The 14,053-nt window shown below is 32.8% G+C and overlaps 1 long non-coding RNA gene across 5 annotated transcripts in view; it reads left to right on the forward strand.

The window, feature by feature from the left end:
- LOC309806431 overlaps positions 1–14,053 on the forward strand; it is a 208,236-nt gene that overhangs the window by 25,955 nt on the left and 168,228 nt on the right. The window contains exon 2 of one of the 5 annotated variants that reach the window (XR_014294390.1): positions 5,392–5,474. The exons of the other annotated variants lie outside the window; for them this stretch is intronic. This is a non-coding gene — a long non-coding RNA (uncharacterized lncRNA). The remainder of the gene's footprint in view (positions 1–5,391; positions 5,475–14,053) is intronic. 5 annotated transcript variants of the gene reach the window in all.

Raw genomic sequence — 14,053 nt, forward strand, 5'->3', positions numbered from 1 at the left:
CAAATTTATTACAAAGAAATTGGGGTTTCTACTGATAGGCCTTAATTAAATAATAAATTAAATAATTTTGCCTATATTTAAATTTTCAGAATTGTTCTATTTCCAAAGAACAACTTTTATTTCTGAGGGATGTGGCTATTGTGGGGTGAAATATTTCTCTGAATTTTGGAACATAAACTGAGGCTTTTAGGTTTTTCCTCTAATTTGTTTTTTTGTTGTTGTTGTTTGTTTTTGTTTTTTTAGTAAAATAGAATGTTAAAGTCCCCTCCCCACTGCAAACTTTGAATAGTAAATTACAGTGCTTGTGTCACCTATAGAGCATATAATAATAATCATTCCCTTTTGACAATATGTGCCATTCTATTAAAAAAAAAAGGATGATTTCCAACAGCTCATAAAAAGTCTCCAAGTATATAATAGACATCATCAAAGATTTTTCCATTCCTGTTTCATTTTTATGAATAAAGATCAAGAAATATACATATGTAAATTTCCATTATGAGTGCTTTGAAAATGCGACCTAGACTTGGTTACTTCAAAATATATAAATTTTATGTGGGAGGATTATAAATGAAAAATGTGTTTTCAAATTCACTACTTCCCAGTTAGATTTTTTTGATTGAAATGACTAATTTTTAATATTTTATATGACTCTCCTGAAGTAGAGTTAAAACAGGCCATTTTAAAACATAAGTATTAATTTTACTTTTAGAATCATAATGATATCTTCAGTCTTCTAAGATTGCTTCTCTGGATTTTGATAATGTTGAAAATCAACTAATGATCCTAGTATGAATCTGCTCACTTGCATAGTTTAACAAAAAAGTAGCTGGAATTCTACATCATAGTAATAATCAGTTTTTTTGTTTGGGTTTTTTTTTTTGTCTAGAAAGAATAACTGAAAGGAAAAGCAGTTCAGGTGACAATGTTCAAAGTCCTAATTAACTCATTTGCTATTTAATTAGCTGTCTCAGGTACAAAGACTGTCACTGTGAGACCACATCAAAGGGAATGATTCTTTCTCTGCCTCACGCAGTCTGTTCCTTCTGATCCAGAAGTCCTATCTGAGACAAAGAGGAGAGAAAAGACTTGCCCCAGGTCTTACCTGGAAAGGGAAAAAGAGTGCTATCAAGTGCCCTGTCCTCTAATTTATTTATCTTCTTTACTATTTATACATATTCTCTCTGCTTTTCAAAGAGGTTCCCTTGTAATTAGTAAAATACAAAGAAAGGGGGAGTTGGTTCTTAAATTCTTAACAAGCTCAGATGCCAGAAGATGAAAGGGTCAGCTTATGCTCCCGTGGAGAAATTCTAGAAGGCCATTTCTCCTGTCCTCAACTAGGAAGATGAACAGTTGGTGAGCTCTCAACCTCTGAGAGATTTGAATCTATTTAACATTTCTAGCATCTATATAATTCCTTTCATTCCTGTCATCCTCAAAGTGTTTTGCAAACATTAAACTAATTAAGTGAAAGCAATTTGTAAATTAAGGCATACTTACAAACAACTGCCTGTCACTCTCAAGAAATACTTGTCCTTGTTTGTTATTTCATTACTAGGCTTATGGGCAAATCTTTAATTTTAATAGCATTATCCAAGATACTAAGGCCACAAGAACAGAAATGCCTTGGTAAAGTCACCCAGTCACTATGCTATAAAATGACTCAATTCCACCCCAACACCTCCTCCACACCCAACCTAATTCATTTGATAAGAACAATTGGAAGAGGTTTAGCTGTAGAAACTAGAAAGTACTTCAAAAAATTAAAAATCCTCTTAACTTTATCTCTTTTTATTATTCTCAATATTTCATTTAAAAACACAATAAACTTGGATTCTATAGGCAGACTATTTATTATATTAATATATTTAGAAAAATATAAAACCTCAAGCCTCTCTTTATAAAATGCTAAGTAGGTTAACAGGAAAAGTAGGTTAATAGAAAATTTCATAAGGAAACTTCACATGCATATGACAAACTTTTCAAGAGCTTAAATGTCTTCTTGAAAAATTAAAAGATCACAGATTCAAACGTTATTCCTAATTTATCAAGTTTCCAAGTTCAATATGTGTGTACCATTGCCCAACCAGGGAAAGATAGGGGGAAGAAATGCTGAGATTAAATAGGTATGTTTTTAAGTTACTCTCTGAAAAATCCCTTTAAGGGAGAAAACATCTTATTAATACATTCAGAAACATATTTTTTTCCCAAGTAGCATGTGAAATTTTTGAGTAATCAAAGTAACTGCCCTGCCAATTTGTGCTAGATAAAAGACTAAAATTCTTCAGAGATAAATCGTGCTGATTCTGGGGAGAAAACTGTATGAGTAGCTAATAAGTAGCTGGAAAATCTTAAGACATATCTACCCCATTTTTGAAACATGTGACTATGGCTAATATCTAATTAATGCAAACTAATAGTGAAAAGGTGGGTCATCTTAACATTTTGAATTGTAGAAGAATCAATACAATAAAATCCCACTGCTGGGCTCCCTGGTGGCACAGTGGTTAAGAATCCACCTGTCAATGCAGAGGACACGAGTTCAAGCCCTGGTCCAGGAAGATCCCACATGCCACGGGGCAACTAAGCCCGTGCACAACAACTACTGAGCCTGTGCTCTAGAGCCCGTGAGCCACAACTACTGAAGCCTGCGTGCCTAGAGCCCATGCTCTGCAACAAGAGAAGCCACCGCAATGAGAAGCCTATGCACCACAACAAAGAGTAGCCCGCACTCTCTGAAAATAGAGAAAGCCCCCACGTAGGAACGAAGACCCAATGCAGCCAATAAATAAATTTATTTTTTAAAAATCCCACTACTTATAGTGGGAGTCAAAAAAATTGTTTTAACCAAGAGAATATTGACACCTGGAGTAGATTTTTAGACCTGAAAAAGCTAAAGTGTCCAGTTTCCTCAGTACATAACTGAAGAAATAAGTTCTGAAAGTTTAGATACTAGCAAAGTCAAATAGCAACTTTGTGATAGAAGTAAGAATACAATTATGGTAGGTGATCTTTCCACCCCATCAGGCTGTTCTATGTATAACTTGAGATGGCTGCAAAACAGGCACTGTTCCAGCATATTTTGCTATGTTGATACAGAAGTATTTGCTATGTGAAAAGATGCTATCTGGCACCATGTCTTCTACCTTAGTTTCCTTGAGTTGTAAAAGAGGGGATTGTTTGTAATTAGGGCATTTTCTCTTTTTTAGTTTCTGAAAGGTGGTGATATTTTATTAGTCTTTAAGTTTTGTTTAACCATGACTTTCTTAGCCTCAGAAGAATACATTTCTGTTAGCAATGAATGAGGAGTTCTTCACCTAATGTGTGTCATTGACTTTTTGGCAGTTCATTGATGAAAGTTTTGGACCTTTCTCAGAATATCTTTAAATGCCTAAAATCAATTACATCTGATTACAAAGGAAAAATTATGTTGAAATGCATTTATCAATACACTACAAATTGAAATGTGTGCTATAGTAGTATATGTGTTTCTTTATTAATGCATTACAGTGCAAGTATAATTACCATGATTTTCTAAGTAGTAATGAATGCAAACAATTTAGGTATGTGCAACAAACTGTAATCTAATATGAAAATATCTATGGTTTCTATTGGTAACAGTCACAGCTCTGCTAACAATTATGATGTGTTGCCTATATGAAGTCAAAAGAAATGATAAATTGCACTTAGAGATTGCTAAAAAGAAAAATGTATTTTTTTTTCCCACCAAAGTCATGTACCCTCTACATTCTGACCTCATAGATCTGAAAGGTTCTCACAGGTTCAAAACTTATATTTCTGTTGACTTACTTTTTAGGAAACCTCATTTGTTCCATTTTAGCCCCTTCGCTTCAGGGTCTAATGTCTTTCCTTGTGACCCAATATATTTCTGAAGATTTTATAACCAAACACATTCATTTCTAGTTCAGTTCCTGGACAATCACTGAAGGCAACCTCTTTGAACAATTGATCTTGCTTAACAACAATGCAGCAATTTGCTGCCAGCCTTGTTAATATCTAAGTTGCTAGAGACACTTTTTTGCTTTCATAGGAATAGCAGCATTGTTAACTAAAGCTCTTTTGAAATACTACAGCACGATAATGACAACAGCCAGTGGCACTACTAAACCATAACAAGTTACAATGATAAATCAGAGCTGTCTGAATATTTTAAGTTCAGGATGAATCTTCACGTGCCTGCCAATTAAGATCTATGCTTCCTAATCCTGACAGAGAGGATTAATGCAACTACAGTTCCAAGCTCTACTCTAGGCAAATGGATCCCACATTATCAGACACTCATGCCAGGAAATAGATTGGTGGATTATTAGATTTGAATTAAATGGATGTTCCCCCCACCCCGTCCCAGGCTCCCTTATTCCTGTGTTTATTATCTTTAATATGGATTTTTATGATGTTTTAACTATTGTTTATTACTATTATCTCATCTTAATTGTATATTTGATGCCCCCAGCACCTTGATCAGACGAATGCAATATAAACAAAATTATCTTGACACACAAAGACTGCCGGTGATGTTTAAATTTGTTTCTCTTGTCTCTCCGTGAGATCATAGAGGTATTTAATTTTTTTCTTCTCTTTTGCCCACTTTCTTTGTCCCTTGTGACACTCAATTCAGAAAACACCTGCAATTAACATGTTTTTCAAAAAACTTGTGCCTCTGTAGCTCAAATATATCTTTTTAAGGTAACATAATTTGCAGTGATCTCAAATATGCATGAAAGATTTTGGTCAGATTTATTTCTCAACAATTTTCTGTCTTCTCCAGAGACAAAAATCTTTTACAAAATATACATTATATAATTAACAAAGTCAACAATGTCATTTTAAAATACCTTACGAATGAGAATGTATGTGTATATACAGCAGGTAGTCTCAACAGTAACCATGGAAACAACTAGACTCTAGCAATACTTTCGCAATTTGCATTGCCTACTCTGTGCTAAGGGCTGTGGATACAGAGATTAAAAACAGCAACTTTCACTGTGGAGTCAAATTCTGACTTAGGCAACCTAAAATGTTAGAAAGAACTAACCTTGTGTCAACTCTATGTCAAGGGTTTTACATGCATTATTTCTATTAATTATACTTTCTCAGCTATCCTGGTAATGGCATTATTCCCCTCCAGTTTACTGATAAGACAAATGGATTTCACAGCAGTTAAATAGCTTGCTTGAGACTGCAGAGCAGTACGTGATAGAGTCAGGATGCTAACTCACAACTCAAAGATTAGAAGCCATGCTCTCTTCACTATGCCGAACGTCTTCTCTAGAAGTCACGTGAAAGCTTCACCATTAGAGTTTTGCAGTTTGTAGTTTGGTGTGAAGGAACTGGGAAACCATGACTTGAACTAAAACATTCTTCTCACAGGGTACTATTGATTGCTTTTGGGGGAATCGTATTGTCTAAGGAAAGCTGCATTCTGGATAAGGAAAATCTTCTACCCATAACAGGTATTTTATTTGTATTTTCTACCATTTGATGCAACTGTCCTAATCAATTTCTTAAGAGCTATGTTCTATAAGAATGACAACAATGTAATAATGTAGTCAGAATTGCATTAATCTCAGGAATGTTATAATTATATAAAATTCCAGATATATTAATATTTCAGCATATACCTTCAGAGAGTCTAACATATGAACTTTTCCATAGAGTTAGTATCCTGAAGCTGATTATGAAAACCTCTTCATATCCACAAAATGCATAAATTAACAGTTTTCCTAAACTCATAAATATTTCTAAATGGGTCTTTCTGAAATTCTGCATAGACTCTGAAATGTGTCCAAGTGGATTCTGTAGCACAAATGAGATTTCTTGAGACACCTGTTATCTGTTATTGATTTCTCTCAAGACATTTATACAAAACAAGGAGGAGCACAAAAGTAATTTTGCAATGGTGACTAAGGATGCTAGTGATCATGGAGATAACCATTACTAATATTTTCAGTTCTTGCAATTTAAGCCATGCTTCAGCTAAATTATAAATTACTTCCTAATATGGATCTTTGAGGTCATCCAAGACTAGATAAACCCCTAATATTAAATTCTCTAAATCTGAAAGTTTATTGTTTTGAAATTACATTGATGATTCCATGAAAATCATCAATAAGAAATCACAACATTGAGATTAATTTTGATAATAATATAGGAGTAATCTAGGAGACAAAAATTGTATTGAATGGAATGTAAATAATGATTCCAGAAAACATCAGAAATCAACACTTTCCTTGCTAGACTTTGGAAGCTGCCTATAATTGTTTGCCTTCATGATCACCTGGATATGTCCTAGGAGATGGCCAAAATTTTCTAAGCAATATCAGTAGCAGTAGTAGCATGTGCACATTATATTAAGATTTGCCTTTAGGATAATTTGATTCTTATACATTTTATTGTGTTAACAAAAATGTTAGAAAGTACAGATTTGTCCAACATTAGGTCATGCACGTAGCAATCAAACTAATGGATCCATACTTGCCTTACCTTAGAGTAAATCAAGTCTAGTAATCATAAATAGCAAATGATTGGCAAGACAGTTAAACCTGGCATTGAGCCAAGACCTCAGAAAATGAAAACTCAGTACAACTTTTCAGTAGTATATATGAGATATGTAGGTGGGACTAAGCAAAAGAAAAGCAGTTAAGAATCAGCTCAAGAAAAAATTTTATATTTGCCATACAACACATAAAACCAGGACTCAATCTTTGTAGCTTGGCTTTGACCATGATATTTATACAACACAATACTAGAAAGTTTAAAGCAGGTATGTGTTGAGGCAGATTAATTTTGACATTTGGAGATGTCAGAGGCTAAGAGAAAATACTGGAACCAAAATTTCATATCTGAGGTCACTGAGACTAAAAAATTGAAGCCTACAGAAATAAGGATATATTTTCATTGAGATGATATATTTTTACTTCTCTGTCTTGTGAAATGATAGATCATTTTCTGCATTAATATGACTGCATTTCAGGGAACTAGCTAAATTTTTTAATATGTTAGAAATGAGTAGGAGAAAATATGTTACTAAAGTGTGTAGGGCATCACAAGTGAATTGTACTTTAAAAGATTCTCTCTCTTTTGTAAAATTTAAACAAAATAAATGTTGAGGTTTGAATGCCATCATCTCTCCAGGTGGAGGGGGAATGTGTCCAAAATTCACTCCAAACTTTTGCAAAGTAGAGGAGAAAATGGTTTCACATATTGCAGCTACTTGAAAAGACTGCTGGTGTTAGGTTAAGAGAGCTCTCACTTGACTTTGTCCCTTCTTTTGTAGTCTTCAAACATCTGTTATGGACACATTTGGCACAACTGGTCTTTTGCTCCTTTTCTTTCTCTTTTCACCATTTCAGCAAATCTGATTTTCTAACTCCCTGCCTTCATTTAATGAGAAACAAGTTTATTTTTTTAAGTTATAGCTAGTATTTCAACAACAAGATATTTATTGAAAACCCATGATGTATCTATTATTATGTAAGGCATAGAAAGGGTTTGAATGCTTATATATAGAACAAATCATTAGGGAACAATTAAATTTTGAATTATGTCATGGCCATAATCATAAAAAGAGTTCAGCAATGGAACAGATTATTTGTGAATTGATATAATCAAAGAAATCAGTGCTGAAACATAACTAAGAACTTGGAATATGGGAAGTATAATATTTGCTCCACAGACATGAGACACATTTGTTATTGAGTAAAGCAGGAAAGATATCAAATATGTATTAGCCAGATCCAAGGTAAAACAAAACGTATACTCCAAGGGTAAAGGGGAATTCTTAATTTTAGGAGGATTTGTTCCAAAATGGGGCAAGAATATGGGAATAGAAGATACTGAGTTGCCTAAAAACTTTATGTAGTGAAGAACTAGAAAGGCCTGACAAACCATAATGAAGCTGAACTTCAGGAATTGAGGTAAAAAGTATAACTGCTGTACTTAGTAAAAGTCAGGTAGTGTCTCATGCCCACTGCAGCAGGTAGTGTTTCCTTTAGCCCACCTCCTTTCCCTGACCCAGACCCATCCAGAAGTTACATAATTATGGCAGGTTATGAAGGAGACATAGGAGCATAGCTTTTTATTAAGGGAAAGGAAGGAGGGAGCAACGCAAGCAATGGAAATAGGAACATGCTTCTCCTTCCACTGTTGATGTAAGTTGACAACCTCCTACCTTGACAAGCTGCCAGCATAGGGACTGCATGCTAGGAGGTTGTGTGCTAACTTAAGTGTTTGTCTTTAAAAAATTCAGCTTGTTGACCTATTGAAATGGCATCACTGCTAAGTGTCTATCCCACTCCTGCCTCACAGCACTTACTTGATTCCCAAATCCTTAAGTCAAGATTAACTTTAGACAAAATCAGAATGTAAGTAAATAAGAAACAATAAGGAGTTGATGTACCAGTGCCTCCAGAGGTTAGACCTCAAGGAAACACTGAGGAAAGTGTGGTGAAAGATGGTGAAATGATTATCATCTCAAGGCTGCATTCACTTGAGAGGAGCATCTATAATAAAATGGGTAAGAATGTAAGACTGTTTGTGCCAAATCCTGGCTTCTCTGCTATTAGCGTTACCTTGGCCAAGTCTTTCCATTTCTTTGTGCCTCTGTTTCCTTTTCTGTGAAATGGGGATGGCAATGGTACTTTCCACATGGATAAATGTTGTAATGTGCTTAGTATGAGGGGCTTTGTAAGCACTATATAAATATAGTTGACAATTATATTGAAACTCAGTTTACCAAACACTGTACACATGTATCTTCATAGTATCCTGAAAGCTGTTTTCATTATTATCCGCATTTCATGGGTGAAACTGAGGCTTAACAATTTTCTGAAACTTTCTGAAGATCACAGAGTGTATAAAGGCTCAAAATGATTTCATCTAATCCTGGAACTTTGCTCCATCTTTACCCATTCTGTCTTGAAATATGGCACTTAAATCCAAACACATCCTTTTGTTTCTTGGGCTGTACAAACCTAAAGAAAGTGGAAGAGGAGGGGCAAAGTAGTTGATATTTTGCAACCTTCTACATCTTTCAGGCTATACTCTCAACTCATTTGAGATGTGATGCTCTTTGTACTATTAATCTGAAGTACTTGTCCCCACCTTTCACTACTTTTACCAGTGACTTCTAAACATTTTGTACCAAAAAGTTACACTAGTTATCTTATTGATATTCCCCAAAAAGATATACTAAAAGCTAAATCTTCTTTATTATGTCTGTGTTGATCTAAATCTCTTTCTTTTAGTATTGTACTCACATTTAAACAATGCAGTTACACTCATAATTCAGAAAACATGCAAGGTGAAATGAGTCTAATTGGAAAAATATGCATATGAAGCCTTAGAACAGGCATGCTATAGCCAAGTTCAAAGTGTACATATTTCCGTTCCAGATATTCCATGGTAGTAGCACAAAAAGCAACATATTGCATTAACACATAAACATAAAAAATGTCATCCCTATTCATGGGAGACAGGTGTTAAATTTTAGGAGTGTGTATTGTTCATATGGTATTTATGTCTTTCAAGTTTGTTTGACACTCCAGAAACAATGTGACTGGGACTCATCAATAAAATTGGAAGCATTTTCTTTTATTTTTTAAATTATATATACAGTTTTTTGTCATTCTTACTTTCTATTGAGAAGACACATAGAGGTAAACTCATTTATGTATCTTATGAACAGACATACTAATTATGCATAGAAAAATCAATTAACTAGGTGGAATACTTTTTACCTTTATACTTCTTGATTATTCTTCCTCTGATTCGTATTGTTTCAAGTGGCAAGAATCTGTTCAATTACTTTGAAATAGAATGATAGTATTATTAACAGTAAACAGAGAATGATAAATGAAAGCATACAGGGATCTTAGAAGAGCAAAATTTTAAAAAATACTGAAAATTAAAAAAAAATTACCTCTTTCAGGAACATCCTAGACATTCTAATGTGATGATTCACAATACTACTCTTTTGACTGGATAGAGAGAAAGGTTTGAGTTTTATCTACTAAATAACTCTAAAAAAAACCATAGTTTTTGATGCTGAATAGATAAAATATATACTTGTACACATATAAAATGGGGGAAAAATTAACAGCTCATATTAGAAAATTGTTCTTTCCCCTCTGTTGTGATATAATTTTATTTTCCATTTAATCTAATTTTCATTATAAATTGAATGTCTTATACCAGAAGTGTGGGCTGGAAGAATTTTAATTAGTTAATTCTTAGGAGAGAATTATATTGTATAGAAAGCTAATTTAGTGCTGAGTGTGTTCTGAAGTTGTGAAGTTTAAATATACATATATATATATCAATATAAACTATAATTTATACCTATATTTATATTCAGATATAAAACTCAAATATATTAACTTAAATAAGCCACTCTGTCATGGTGGTTTGGGGAGATCTGATATTGATACTACTAGGCGCTATGACTGTATTAACTTTAATCTCAATGCCTAGTTTTCAAACATACCTTTAAACTATAGCAAATTCATTTGTGTAGGGCTCTAAACTCCTTTAAGCAAACAAGGTACGATTTAATCATTTATCTCTTCCATTATACTTAATGGTGAAATATCAAACTTTTGTTGCAATGTTTGGAAAAAGGCAAGAGTCCTTACTCAGATTACTCAAATCATGCGTGTTAAATATAATACTGGAAGTTCCAGTCATTGCAATAGGGCAAAGAAAACATAAAAATATAAAGTTCTGTAAGGGAAAAATAGTTATCTTTTTACCAATGGTATGTTTATTTTATACAAAAATCTGAAGAAATCTACAAATAAGCAAGAAGAACTAAGAAATGAATTATCTAGGTCATAGGATACAAGATTAATATTAAAACCCAATTGTAATTTTTATATACTCACCTCAACATTTAGTAAATAACACCAAAACATTAAACATAAAGGAATAAATCCTTTTAAAAGACATACAAGTTTTCTAGATTACTAGCTCAATAATATTTAGAGAAAGTAAGATGAACTAAATAAATGGAGACATATGCCATGTTCATGATTAGGAAGAGTTTCAAAATTATGGAATTTCAATTCTACCCAAATCAACATATAGATTCAAAGTTACCCCATTGAAAATTCCTGCAGTTTTTAAAAAGAAATTGATAAATGATTTGCAAAATATCTATGAAACAACTAACAACCTAAAACAGTGAAAGAAAAAAAATTTTTTAAATAGGAAAGGAAAACAAATTTGGAAGATTTATTCTACCTGATTTCAAGACTTACTAAAAGTTACCATAATCAAGAGAGTGTACTGTTACCAGAGGATAGAAATACAGATTAATGAAACATAATAGAGAGTCTATAAATATATACATGTATATTGATTTTTGACAAAGATTTCAAAGCAATTCACCTGGATAAGAAAATGGTTCTGTGAGCAACTGGATATCCCTATGGGAAACAAATGAACATTGAACCTTAGTTTGAAATAGACCATAGACTTATACAGAAAAGCTAAAAGTTAACCATATCGAACCAAATGTATAGAATTTGGTATCCAACTGTTGGAAATACTTTTGTTTTCACCTCAAGGAAACATAATATTTATAATAATTAGTACTAAGAGAGTCTCAACAAATTTGAGAGCCAATTCACTGTAGATTATGACCTCTGCTCTTACTGGAATTAAATATAAAAATTAATTAAAATTTCTTTTAATTTTTAAAATTAAAATTTTAAACTTTTACAATTGTAGAAAAAATTATAAGTATACATACATATATATGATTTTTAAATTTAAAATTCATTTGTAAATACTAAAATATTTACAAATAAATAAAACAAAAATTCTACACATCAAACTTGTAGGATGTAGCTAATTCAGTGTTTTAAGGACATTTAAATCCTTAGCTTTGTATTAGAAAAGACGAAAGACCAACTGCTCATCCCTTATGCACATGAACTAATTATTTAGAAAAGGAAAAAGAGTATACCCAAAAAATGTAGCATGAAAAATATCATAAAAATATAATCAGAATATAATGCTATAGGAAAGATACAATAATGAAAATCAACACAGTCAGGAACAACATAGTTGATAACGAGAATGCGAATGTGAAACTGAACATATCCTCTGACCCAGTACATTCACTCCACATATGTATTATAAGGATTCTTGCTCATGTGCATGAGAATATCTGTAGAATAATTATTTTAGCAGCATTTTTAGTACTAGAGAAAAACATCCTTTTGCCTACTGGCAGTAGAATGTTTAAGTAAAATGTACTCTAGTCCTTCAAAGAAACACTGCTCAGCAAAGAAAAGAAACAAGGATTGTTACATGTTATCAAGAGGGACAAGTCTCATAGTTAAGATTAAATGAAAAAAAAAGTTACATAAATTTATATAGAGAATGAACCATTTATATTAAATTAAAAAATGCAAAACTAAATAATATGCTAGTCAGGAATACATCCATACATAATTCAACAGTAAAGAAAAGCAAGAGAATTTTGAAAACAAAATTCAAGTCTGGGTTGTTTTTAAAGGAAAGGGAAAAAGATACTCTATTTCACTATCTGGAGAATATGTACCGCCCAAAAAATGTTTCTTACTTTTAATTTTTCTTTAACCAGTTCGTATAATGGGTTTTATAAAACTCAATAAAACTATTTATTGTAAGGCTATTGGATTGTATTGCAATAGCATTATTATTTTTTCACTGTAAAAATAACTTTATGTAGTTTCTAATTATATAAAAATTACATGCTAACTGTGAAATAATTGTAACCATGTAAAAGTGTAAAGAAGAAAGTAAACACAAATTGAAATCCCAACACTTTGAGAAAACAGCCATAAGCATTTTGGGGACTGCAGGTCAATGCCTCTTCTTATGCACTTGCGGATGTTCCTTTTCACAATGAGATCTCTTTCTACTATGCTTTGCCTGTTGGACACTCTTTGAGGGCCAAGCACTTGGAAATGCAGCCTCAGTCCCTGCTGTCTCATTCACTTTACTTGTCCCTTGGAAAATCTCTTAGTTCTGATATCTGTAATGTTGAATAAATACTTATTTAATGCATATATGTTTTGAAACACCCACAAGTCTTCCGTTTAAAGGAACAAAAACAGATTTACATATTGGTCTGAAGGTTTAAACACGGGCTCTCTGAAAGTACAAGCGGCAGGAAGTTCCAACACTGGAGACATTCCATCAAAAATGTCCTGCCCCTAGATATGTAAATTGAAATTCATGAACTGTCAACAGGAGTTTATCTCCATTGCTCCATGGGAGGAAAATGAAGGGAAAGTAATGGAAGGGTAGTGAGCAAAGCAGAACTTCAGTAGCATAAAAAGGAAAAAAAAATGTACCTCATTTTCTCTCCCACTACCTAGTTAAAGGTGTATGCATGTGCACCTGAGTAAAATCACTTTTTCTCCGCCTTAAAATGGAGAAAAATAGAAACTGATATAAAAACCTATAATAATGCAGTAATAATAGTAACTACATTTGCATTTGTGAACTGCTGTACAGAGTTTTGTCTCATTGAATACACCCATGAGCCATCTGAGGTGGCAGGGGATACAGTCTGTTATTCATTCAAAGAATTAGGAATCTGAAGCAAAAAACTTTCTGTGACTTATTCAAGGTTACAAAGCTGCTTTATGTCAGAACTAGAACTAAAGTGATCACATCAGGATGGTGGATATATTTCACAGTTCTTTCATGCTGAGGAACATAAAACACTTTCTTCAAATCAAATCTGCAAGGAAAGTAACATGGTATATAATAAAATACATTTAAATACAAGGCCACTTCAAATTTTACTCAAGTATTTAAAATTTTAGGTTATAAACTGAATTAAATAGGTGTTGCATTTTAAATATTTTGCAAACAGCTTATATAATTATTGTGATTCGCAAACATAGCTTCTGAGTGATGAGAAGAACTTTAGAGATGTCAGTCTAATTCTCTTTTAAAATGAGAAAAAAATTAGAGAGTTTGTTACACAAGTTCATGTAGATTTTCTGGGATAGAGTTTAAGCAATATGCAGTGCAA

Source organism: Mesoplodon mirus, assembly GCF_964341445.2.
Source record: "Mesoplodon mirus genome assembly, chromosome: 6".
In the NCBI taxonomy this organism is placed as follows: Eukaryota; Metazoa; Chordata; class Mammalia; order Artiodactyla; family Ziphiidae; genus Mesoplodon; species Mesoplodon mirus.